The sequence below is a fragment of the Haemorhous mexicanus genome, chromosome 2 (assembly GCF_027477595.1).
Source record: "Haemorhous mexicanus isolate bHaeMex1 chromosome 2, bHaeMex1.pri, whole genome shotgun sequence".
Classification (NCBI taxonomy): domain Eukaryota; kingdom Metazoa; phylum Chordata; class Aves; order Passeriformes; family Fringillidae; genus Haemorhous; species Haemorhous mexicanus.
The window spans coordinates 14924216-14935014 of NC_082342.1; positions in this window are offsets into that span (position 1 = coordinate 14924216).

The following is a 10799-nucleotide window of genomic DNA, read 5'->3' on the forward strand; positions in this document are numbered from 1 at the left end:
AAAGGTATTAGTGTTTTAACCTGTGTAGTAAGTAACTCTGTTTAAGGCCTTTCATCTGTTAAGCTTCTGTCTATTCATTCAGTAATTCATTTTATAATAGACCTGATTGCATTCCCGAGAACTTGCAAGCCAGAGCTCTTTAGGTGCAGGTTGTCTGAATAAAGCTGCTGCCAAAAATCTGAACCTAAGGCAGAGCTGGGCTAAAGGCTCTCACTTGATCTACAACAGGTCGTAGAAACACAGTTGTGACAAATATTCCTCTGTATTTTATCTCTTTAACAAGGAGGTTCTTTCCAATCTTCCTGCTACCAAAGAGAACTCCCTGCAATGTGAACATTAGGAGGAGGAGGAGGAGAATGAGGATGAGGACAAGGAGGATGAGAAGGAGGAGGAGGTGGAGGAGGTGTATCATGGACTTGCGTTTTCACTTTGAAATACGTGAATGACTTCTCCAGCCCCAATGCAAACTTCTTATGAGCTAGACCCAGCAAACCAAACCCTCTGGATTTGGAGGGCTATGGAGCTGCCATGCTCCATGGAGTTCTCCCCACCTCCAGTGAAGTACCTGCTTTGCATAACTAATTTGTGACGGAAGAGCAGCCTTTTGCCTTAAGTTACCACTTTAGGAAAGTAAACCTAATCTCAGCTCTAAGTGTTAGAACCCTTTGGCCTAAACCTAGAAATATTTATGGCAGTGTGCTGAGCCACTGCTTTGCTGGAATTGCAGTCTGGGGACTCCATGCCACCTGTACAGGACAGGCTGTAGAACTGGATTGCATCTCCTATCATGGTGCCACATGCATCCTATAGGGATCATAAAGGTTGGAAAAGACCTCCAAGATCACACAAGTCCAATCTTATGAACATTCAGAACCTCATCCAGAAAATATGAACATACAGAACAACCATGAGTTGACCAAATTTTTCCTACATTTCCAATTGTGAACAACCTCACAATTTTTCAGTAAAACATTTTTTAGAAAATAAGCTGAGAAGAAATACGAATTTGCCAGCTTGATGTCTTGTCCAGCATTTGATAAGGACTCTAGAATACCTCCCTGAAGAAGACAGGCTGATAAAGTCAGTGCTGTTCAGCCTGGAAAGCAGAAGGTTGCCTTGATACCTTGAGAAGGCTGACCTAGAACAGATGCTAGACAGAATTAAAGAACAAAGTGGGCATTTATTAAAAGGCCTTAATGGATACACCTTGGGCAGTGCAAGAGCCCAGGCAGGGCTACACCCAAGATGAACCCAACATGGTCACAGAAATGGACGATTGGTCACGAGGTCTCTCACTTTTATAAGTTCTGGTCCATTTGCATATTGGGGTTAATTGTCCAATTACAGCTTCAGATTATGAATTCCCATCCTTCTTGTTTTCTCTCTTCAGACTACCATTGTTAATGCTTTTGGGCCTGAAACTTGTAATGGTTGTCCTGGGTCCCAAGCTAGAAAAGGAATTGTTTTGTCTCCTTAATCTGTGAAGAGACCTTACCAACACTTAATATGATGCACACCTTGGCAGCACCTAATCTGAAAAATATGAAAGCTGAAACTTAAGGCATCACCTGGATACCTCAGAACATCTTCCAGTATCTGAAAGAGCCTACAAGGAAGACAGAGAGGAACTCTGCATCAGGAAATTTAGTGACAGGACAAGGGCTCAGACTGAAAGAAGGGAAATTTAGGTTAGATACCAGGAAAAAGTTCCTCCCTGTGAGAGTGGCAAGACCCTGGCACAGGATGCCCAGAGAAGCTGTGGCTGCCTCTGTAAGAGCTGTAATGAGGAATGCAGGACTCCAGGCGGCTCTCCAAAATGCAGTTTATTGTATCCAAGATGTTACAGCAGCCCAGGGTCATGGGTGACAGAGCCTGTGCCTACAGCTGTCAGCTCCAGCTGCAGGCAGGCCTGGAGACCCTTTGGTTTTGGTTACATTGCATTATATACTTTCCTTTGCTGAGCATCTTAATACAGAAGAACCAATCTATACCTTAACTTTTATCTATAGCCTATCATAACTACTATAATTACCATATTCATGTCACTATTCTCCAATCACTAAAAGTCAGTACATTACAGTTTAAGCTAGAAGCTGTTTTTCAGTTTTCTTGCAGGGGAAAATTCTGAGACCTTTTTTCTACTTGCCACATTGGCAGGCTTGTTTGCCTGTGCTATCTTTCTGCTTGGTAAAAACATCTTTTTGTTTGAGGTGGGTTTATCCTTTGCTATAAGCCATAAAAAACCCCTCTAACTAACATACCCTTTGCCTCCTTGGTTATCCAGTAAGACTGGCTCAGAAATTCTTTCTTTCTATATCAAAACTTGCTTCCATCATTATTTCATTCTCAGGTTCTACATTCAAAAATCTTTCTGCCAAGCATACATATCTGTGAGACTTTCTTGTCAAACTTTCATCCTTCCCAGCATGCCTCATTCCTGGAAGTCTTAAAGGCCAAGTTGGATGGGGCTTGGAGCAACCTGGTCTAGCGAAATATATCCTTCCCCATGGCAGAACAGTGGAACTGGATGATCTAATAAGGTCCCTTCCAACCCAAATAATTCTATTACTTGCTTTAAGTGATACCCAAATTGGCAATCAGTTAAATATTAACAGCATCAGAAGAAGGTCTGAAATATTCGTGACTACAGCACAGTGATAAGGGGACCTGCCAGATGTTGTACAAGGTGTGTCTCACCTGGCAATATCCAGGCACAAGTTCCTGACAGTGGTTAAGAATTTATAATGTATTAAACCTTCCAAGGATCTTTGAAGAGAGTTGTTGTTTCTGTCAACTAGGATTCTGGCATAATCTCTGAAATCCAGTGTGATCCTTCCACAGGCTATGGATATGAATCTACCTCTCTGTTGCCCACATAAAATAGAGAGACCTTTAAAAGCAGTATTGCTTCCCATCTATGAATAAAGGGAGAATTGGACCCATTTTTTCTGTAACTTTACAATACATAAATCAAGGCACAGACATGCTAACTGCATCACACAATAACTTCAAAGTGCTTGAGAGACAACAGAAGTTGTCATTCAGCTCTCACAATCAGCTTTATTTTATGCCAGCCAGACAATACACATTTCATGCGAACTATACATTTGCTCCAGCTGATGCTCAGACGAAGGTTCCGGACTTCACGTGAATTCGCCCTTCACTAAGGTACTTGGTTCTTGCTCTGTAGCACCAGTGTTTTTTTCAGGGGTCCTGGAAGCAGAAGAAAGAGCATCATTGCAAAGCTATCAGAGCAATCAGCTGACCCATGAAAACAAAATGCCACCCCTGGGGTGGAATTTGCCCCATGACCAATGGCTCTGCAGAGTGTTCCCCAAGCAACCACACATTTGGTATGTCCTCAGACTGGCTGGTAAGTGGTCCTGCTCCCTGCAAGGAACTGGTCCAAAAACTCATGGATGTCCACAAAACAACTGAGGACTTGGGCTGGACTTTTTGACCAGCCCTTGGTTTAACTGTGACCAGGATCATGTCCACCATCAGCTACAAAAAATACTTGCCAATTGATTATAACATGCATCGAACAAACACCTTGCTGTAAAATTGTCTCACAAAGAAGCAGTTTGTTTCCCTCCTGATGGGTGGTAAAAGCCCTCTCATGGTGGAGCAGAGCTCTTGTGCCACTCAGGAAGCACCTGGAACCTGTTAAAAACAACCAAAGGAAAGTAAGCCCAGCTAACATATACTAGCCCAAATTTGAGAGCACCCCTTTTCTCTTCGATACCCCCAGGAGACACCAGTAGGTGATGGTGGCACCGAGGTACTGGATGACTGGCAGGGTCACCTTTGTACCTGGATAGACTTGGATGGCAGCACAAAAGAACAAAGGCACCCTGGAATTAGGGTAGATGCTGCCAGTAGAAGCTCTGGACATGTGCTGGAAGGAAGGCTGGGTCTTGAGAGAGCACTGAGGGAAGAACAGGAAAGGAAAGACCTGTAGGGAGCAAGGGAATCAGTCTTCACTAGGAAAGAGGAGGAGGACCTCTGGGGATGAAGAGAGACATGGATGGATGGGAGCAGGTCTGTGAGGGTGCAGAAAGGGAGAAAGCAGTTGATGATACATGAGAAACCTGCTAAGATTTAAAATGGGCAGCTTTACATGGTGGTTGCACCAAGGCACTGTGGAGATCCCCATTTGTCCCCCAGTCTTGCATGATTTTTGTGCAGGGAATGGTTCCAGGTTAGAGGAGGGAAGGAGGGGCTGACACCATGGAGTAGCTGGTTTACCATATTCTTGGTCTATGAAATCAACCCAACCCAGACATGAGAAAACCCATTTCTGTGCGAGAGGCTCGTGGGGCAGGACCATATGAAGAGCCCTGGCAGGACACTTCTCTCTCAAATACTCACCTCACCTTGCCCTTTTTGCTTACTACAAAGAGACATTTGCTGCCAGAAACTGTTGGCAGAGGTTGGTAGGAAATCTGCTGAGTTCTTTCAGCGCAATAGTTCCTATGGGAATGAGGTGAGCCTAGCACCACAAATCAAAGGAAAATGCAGAGCAGCTTCTCTTTGGAAAGATGCCCCACTGTCAGGATAGGCCAGGTCCATACTGCTGATGCACAGGCATCTGCTAGGACAGGACCCTTGCCTGGTCTCTGGAGAAGGCTGGAGATGCCTGCACATCCTTGCCAGTGGAAATGGTGCCCAACGGCACCTGCACTCGCAGTTTGAAGGCCACCAGTAACTACTGCAGATACCAAGCACATCTTCACACCTCATTTAGTGAGGGAGGATGCAGGGACCATGGGGCATGATTTCAGGTTGTCCTGTGCCAGTATGTACATGATGATCCAGGTTCAACCCAATCCAGGTGGGTCAACACCAGAGCCATCCCACCTCTTTCTTGGTATCCAACCCTGCTCTTGCTGCTACTCTGCATTTCAGAGGAGAGCTTTGAAAGTTAAAAATCATCTCTCCCTGAAGAAACATGAACTGTTTTCAATCCACCAACATTTTCCTGAGCCCTTGCTAGAATCACCAGGGAAATTCCTCCATCTCAGCAAGACTAGGGTGGTCCCTCCCTGTTGAGACAGTCAGAAAGCTGCTGCCTGCAGTGCGCGTTCTTCCTTTTAATCTACTGGCTCTTTCCCCATGCTTGTGTGCATCCTTCAGCCATGGATTTCAGGCCTGAGGAGGAGAAAGAGACTGCGCCCCATCTAGCCCCCTGGCTTCCCCTTTGTTTGCATGAATACAGACAATTGTGTGATTTTCCATCCAAACCTGTTTTAAACTGGAGGGAGTGTGAGTGGTAGGTAATTATGTTATTTTCCCCCAGAGCTGGTATTCAGAAACAACAGAGCAGGCACAGCAGAGAACAACCATGGCTGTTCCCCGCAGGGCTGCACAGCGAGGTCTAGCTCTAGGTACCAGCCTTGGGTAGAGTGAGCTGGCAGTATACAAATAGGGGAGTTGAAAGGAAAGCCTGATCCTGAAACATAACAATTCCCAACACACATGCAGTAACATTTATAAATGACTCCTAAACTAAGCAAGGAAAGAGTTTGAAGATCTTTGCCCTCATGAGGGCTGTTGATGGCAAATTGTCATGTGAGAAGGTGAGAAATGTAGAAGAGATGAACTGGAGGTGACAGATTTCTCCTCTTGCTATGTCTGAGAGAGGTGCAGAAAGAGTATGAAATTCAGCAGGGGTTTGTTTCCCAGAGTCAGCACAAGGTGTCTGGAAATAACTAGGGGTGTTCATGGGCCACCATGAGCACACATAGCACCACCTCCTCTTGTTGGTCCTGGTATAACCACATGGGGCTGGGATTTTGTGACTTGGGGTCTAAACTTGCCTCTGACAGCTCCAGCAATATTATCCTGTTCCTCAGAGATGTGGAGGACCTGCTCACATCTCATCCCTGTTCCTCTATGAATTCACATCTTGATGTTTTGGTGGCCTCATATCAAAATGAGCTGATGACTTGTATTGTCTTCTGCAAAATTACTTTAATTTAAAGCAGTTTAGCTATCTGGGAGCTGTTATGAGTCAGTATGGGCACACAGAAAATTAAAAGCTGCCTTTAAGAGAACTAGAAGCAGCAGGAATCCTCTACCTGAATCAGTGGCTCAGAAACAGCGAACAGCCTCAGGCACAGAACTTTGGTGCTGAAGGAATGTTTTAAAGAAAAAACCATGAGAAGTCTGTCCTTTCTTTCCCAGAGAATTCAGGTGAGGAGACAGCTCTTGTCTGTGGAGGAACCACCTTTCGGTTAGTGCCCTTGTCCAGGAGGGCATGTTCCTCAGGTTCATGTTCCTCAAAAGATAGAAACTCATTGATTTCTGGGCAAGTGCAATTCCCAGCTAGATTATGAGTAGGTTATGACAAGTCATTTCTGTCTTCTGAATGCTATGTTGCCCTTTGTGCACTGAAGCTTGTTGTCTTTACAAAACAGCAACAAAAATGCAAACTTTTTTTGTACTGGAAAATGGTCTTAACATGGTACTTTATAATTGGTCTCAGTTGCATTCTGTGGAAAAGGCACATCAAGCAGTAGATATAACACTGTGAACTGTATCAGGGAAGTGCAGAATTTTAGCCTTTTTCTATACCTCAGCAAGCAGAGGGGTTGCTGTCCCTGCAAAGGTGTGAGACCTGGAAACGTGCACCTGTTTGGGGCCAGAAAGGTCTGAAGAAGAAAGTGCCTGGTTGTGAAATCTGGCCTGATGTAGGTGTGGGATGAGCAACAAGGAACTCAGCCCTTCGGAGTTCAAACCAAAGCAGCAGATAGGCAAGCTCTCACAGAGCTCTGCTAGTAGAAATGTAGATGTTAGAAGACTTCTGCATGCCTTCAAGTGAGATGAAGACCTGAGCAGCATGGACAAATCATGTCCTAAATACCAGTCAGACCCTAAAACTGCAGCTGAGATTTTTTCAGTGCTTTTTTACTGGTGGAATCTACAGCTTGGAGGAGGAGGCAGCAGCACTGTGGAAGCAAGGCAGGTGGAAGTAAGTCATGATGGCACATAGGAAAAGATGCAGGATTTCACCTACATCAAGGGATTGATCCTCTTTCCCAATGCTTCTTTCCAGCACCTACACCAAAGTTCCTTCAGCCTGGAGATGTCAGGCACAACCCAGCTGCAAATCTTGCTTGTCCTAGATGACATTTCCAGGCTTCTCACTGAGGATTTGAGTTCCCCACACATTTCATCTCTTCTGTCTGCTCTTGCAGGCAGGACAGGACAGGAACAGGCACTGAAAGAAGCCCAGGAGACTGGGCCTCTTGATCCCTCCGTTTGATCCCTCTCCCATCCATGTTCACCAAACTGCTTCAGTTTTGCCTCTCTTTAGGTCCTCAGACCGAACTCCTGCAGATGGCCCATGAAACCAGACTGGTGACCATGCTCTGAGCTCACTGGCATGGCCAGGAGGCTTCTTTGCTTTCTGGCAGGCTGATGTCACATCACAGGCAGTGGGGGTCACTGTAAGGGTAGAGGAACCGAGCTGCTCCTGCAACTTTCCATGTTTATAAGCAGCACCTGGGAAGAAGCACCATGTACTAACAGCTTCAGCCAGCACGAACCAAACTAGCACTTTGAGACAATGAATTAGGACAAGGAGGTAGCAAGGAGCCACCTGAGACTGAGTGACAACTGGGTCCTTGATGTACTCACAGGTAGAAGGGACCACAGACAGGTCTAGTCCTCGCCTGGGATGAAGGAAGCAGATGTCCAGGGCACCTTCTCAGCCACAAGAAGCCTCCTGGGCATCCATCTCTGAAACATGCTAAGCCAGCTTTTGCTGATTCCCCTGAGAGATATATATATGCTTGGATTTCCACTGACACATCTCTGCCCACCGCTTCCTGTTACAGGGAAATGTTGTTTCTTTAACATCAGCTGCTTCTGCTCTGGGCTACAAGATTTCTCCTTCATTCTCCTCGGCTGCTGCCACCTGGCAGCACAGGACATCTCTGCAGGAAGCTGGAGAAAGGCCAACCTCTTTATCAGATGCACCAGAATGGCAAAGGACAGAAGATCCTGCAGCTCTGACTGTGCCAGGCTCCTACACTGACAACAAAGCTTGTCCCCGTGGCTGTAAAAGAAAAGAAACAAAAGTACCAGAGGACAAAAGCATGAGCAGTGTCATCCTAAAAAAGCAAACAGATCTGCAGAAGCAAGACCAGCTGCTTGACTGGCCACCAGGACAGACACACAAGGCACTTTCAGACACATCTAGTGAAGTCACACCAAGAAAGGAGAGAGAGAGAAGGGGCAGTTGGTAGGTGAGGTATCATTTATTCAAGCAGTGAGTGATATCACACAGTACAGGCAAAGAGAAAGGCTTACAGTCCAAGAGAGACAGGACACGAGACAGTATCTGAGGGAGGATGGGAAGGAGAAAGTCCTTGGTGGAGCTGGGTATTTGGGGTGATGTGGAGGGAAAAGGTGTTGGAGGAGGAGAGGTGGGAGAAAGCAAAGGATTGGAGAAGCAGCTATGGGACAGACACAGAAGAGATGGCAGAGAGGATGGAGGGAAAATTCTTCTGAAGACAAGAAGGAATGGTGGTGTGGTGGACAAATGGGGTCAAGGCATTGCAGACTGCAGGGGAAGGAGCCAACAGGGAGAGATCTCTAATCAGCAATGAACCTTGGGGAAAGGCAAGAGAGCAGGGGCAAGGGGGGCAAAGACATTCACTGTCCTGCAGCTCCAAAGCACTATCTGTTTCATTAAATTCAGGGTACATTGAGGGGTTGTGTCCCTGCTGATAAATCACAGCATCACAGAATTATTTGGGTGGGAAGGATCTTGAAGATCCTCTTGTTCCAAACCCCCTGCCATGGAGAGGGACACCTTCCACTAGACCAGGTTTCTCCAGCTCCAGTACACCACTTGCCTTGAACATTTCCAGGGATGGGGCAGCCACAGCTTCTCTGGGCAAATCTCTTGGATCCAAGCAAGGTGGCCACAGCTGAACTTGTCTTTAGTTGGGTACTAAATCCTGAACCAGGCCAAGGAGCAGGTCAGTCCAAGGGCCAGGGGCTGCTCTCAGGATTTCCCTGCCTTAACCACCTGGTACTGGAACCATCAGGTGCTTATAGGTGTTGTTAACTGACAAGAACAGACCTATCTGCCACCCGTCATGTGGTGAGATTCCCTCCACCATGTGCCATGCAGGGTGCTTCTCACCCTTTGCTGTGACCCAGTTCTCCAGACCTCTTTCAGAGCTAGAGAGGACACACCAGCTTCTCCAGCTGTTTGGGGACTTGGGGTTGTTGCATGCCGCAGGCTAGGCTGGGGTGGGCAGAGGGCAACAAGTCAGGTTCAGAAATGCTTTCCCCTTCCCATCTCTCACAGTGAAACACATTGAAAGGTGTCAGGGCTCTCACATATCACTGAGATCTGCCACTACCATCCATCATTTTTCTGGTGGCTGGTCCTTGTCGTTGGCTTCCATGGAGTAGACTTCCTTCCCCTGAAGGGCAAGCTGGCATTTTAGAAAGCATAAGATGCCTTCAATCCACTAGTAGGATTTTGTTTTATTCTTGCCTCACATGTCCTCCACCATGACAGTCAGGATTAGGAAGTTGTTCCCAAGGCACCCTGCAACAGAAATTAAGAGTCTTTACAAGCAATTCAGAGTTCATGACAGACCACCAGTCCTGAAGTACTCAGAGCTGTGTTACCCCTTATCACACACCCCTGAGCTTGGAAGTAGACCCAGTGGCATTAGTGGAATTGCTCCCAACCCGGAAAGCTCAGGTGAATAAGGGCAAATGGAAGTGAGGTGCCAATTCCCCGACTGAATCAAACTTACCATGACACTGTTGGAACAAGGCAGAGCAGAAGCCCATGTCTGAACACCACAATATTTTCCAAATGTGGAAAAGATGCTGTTCTTGGAGCTGAGCATATCCATATTATCATGTTTATACTAGGGAATTTCTCCTTCCCGTGTGGCTCCTCTTCTTGATCTGATGTCACTGTTGGTTCTTATTCCTTGGATGTTGGGAGGTACAAGCTTTGTCAGAAGCACCTTCTTAAAAAGTCTCTTTCTCTCCTGCACTGGCACATCTCTAAATAAACCCTAAATCAGAAGAATATCATGACACAAGAGGCTGCATTTGTATAATGGCTGATATGTTAGCTGGTGAAGCATCCTTTTACCAGTCAGGGATGTAAAAACGATAATGGAGGTTTTCAAAGGGAGCTCTGTTCTGTGCCCAAGCTGGAGTGGAAGGATAGAGAGTGTCAAGGAAAAACTTTTTCATCCACCCATGCACAAGGATCCCAGATGAGTGGACACCATGTAGTTAAAAGCCGCTCAGTAAAATTGGAAGCAGGGAGGCAGCTCCTGATGAGACTGCTCATGGCAGTCAAAGTGACACCTCTGCAAAGCCTCTGATCACTCTCAGATCACAGAATTATTTAGGTTGGAAAAGACCTCTAAACCACTCTGTTATTAAGTATTTGAGAGGGAGACTCAACTTCCAAAATTCTGTTTATTTTTCACTTCACCCAGACACTAACACTGACAAATAAATGTCCAGCCAGTGTCTCAGCATCTCCACACTAAATGCTCTTGTGAAACAAAGCATTTCATTTTCAGTGAAGCCCTCCTGCACAGCCCTTGGAAAGAGGTGGGCAGTGCCAGTCACTAGTGATTTGGTGAAGATTGAGGAGTCAGTCAGTACTAGTGGGTTCAGATATGATGGTTAAAGACCAGGGATGGCTCCTAGTGTTCCCTTGAAATGCATCCTGCACCCCTTTCTGCATTTGGGCTTCACAAGGCTGAGTGAGTTCAGAGGTCACCAGGGCAGTGAAGGTGTTT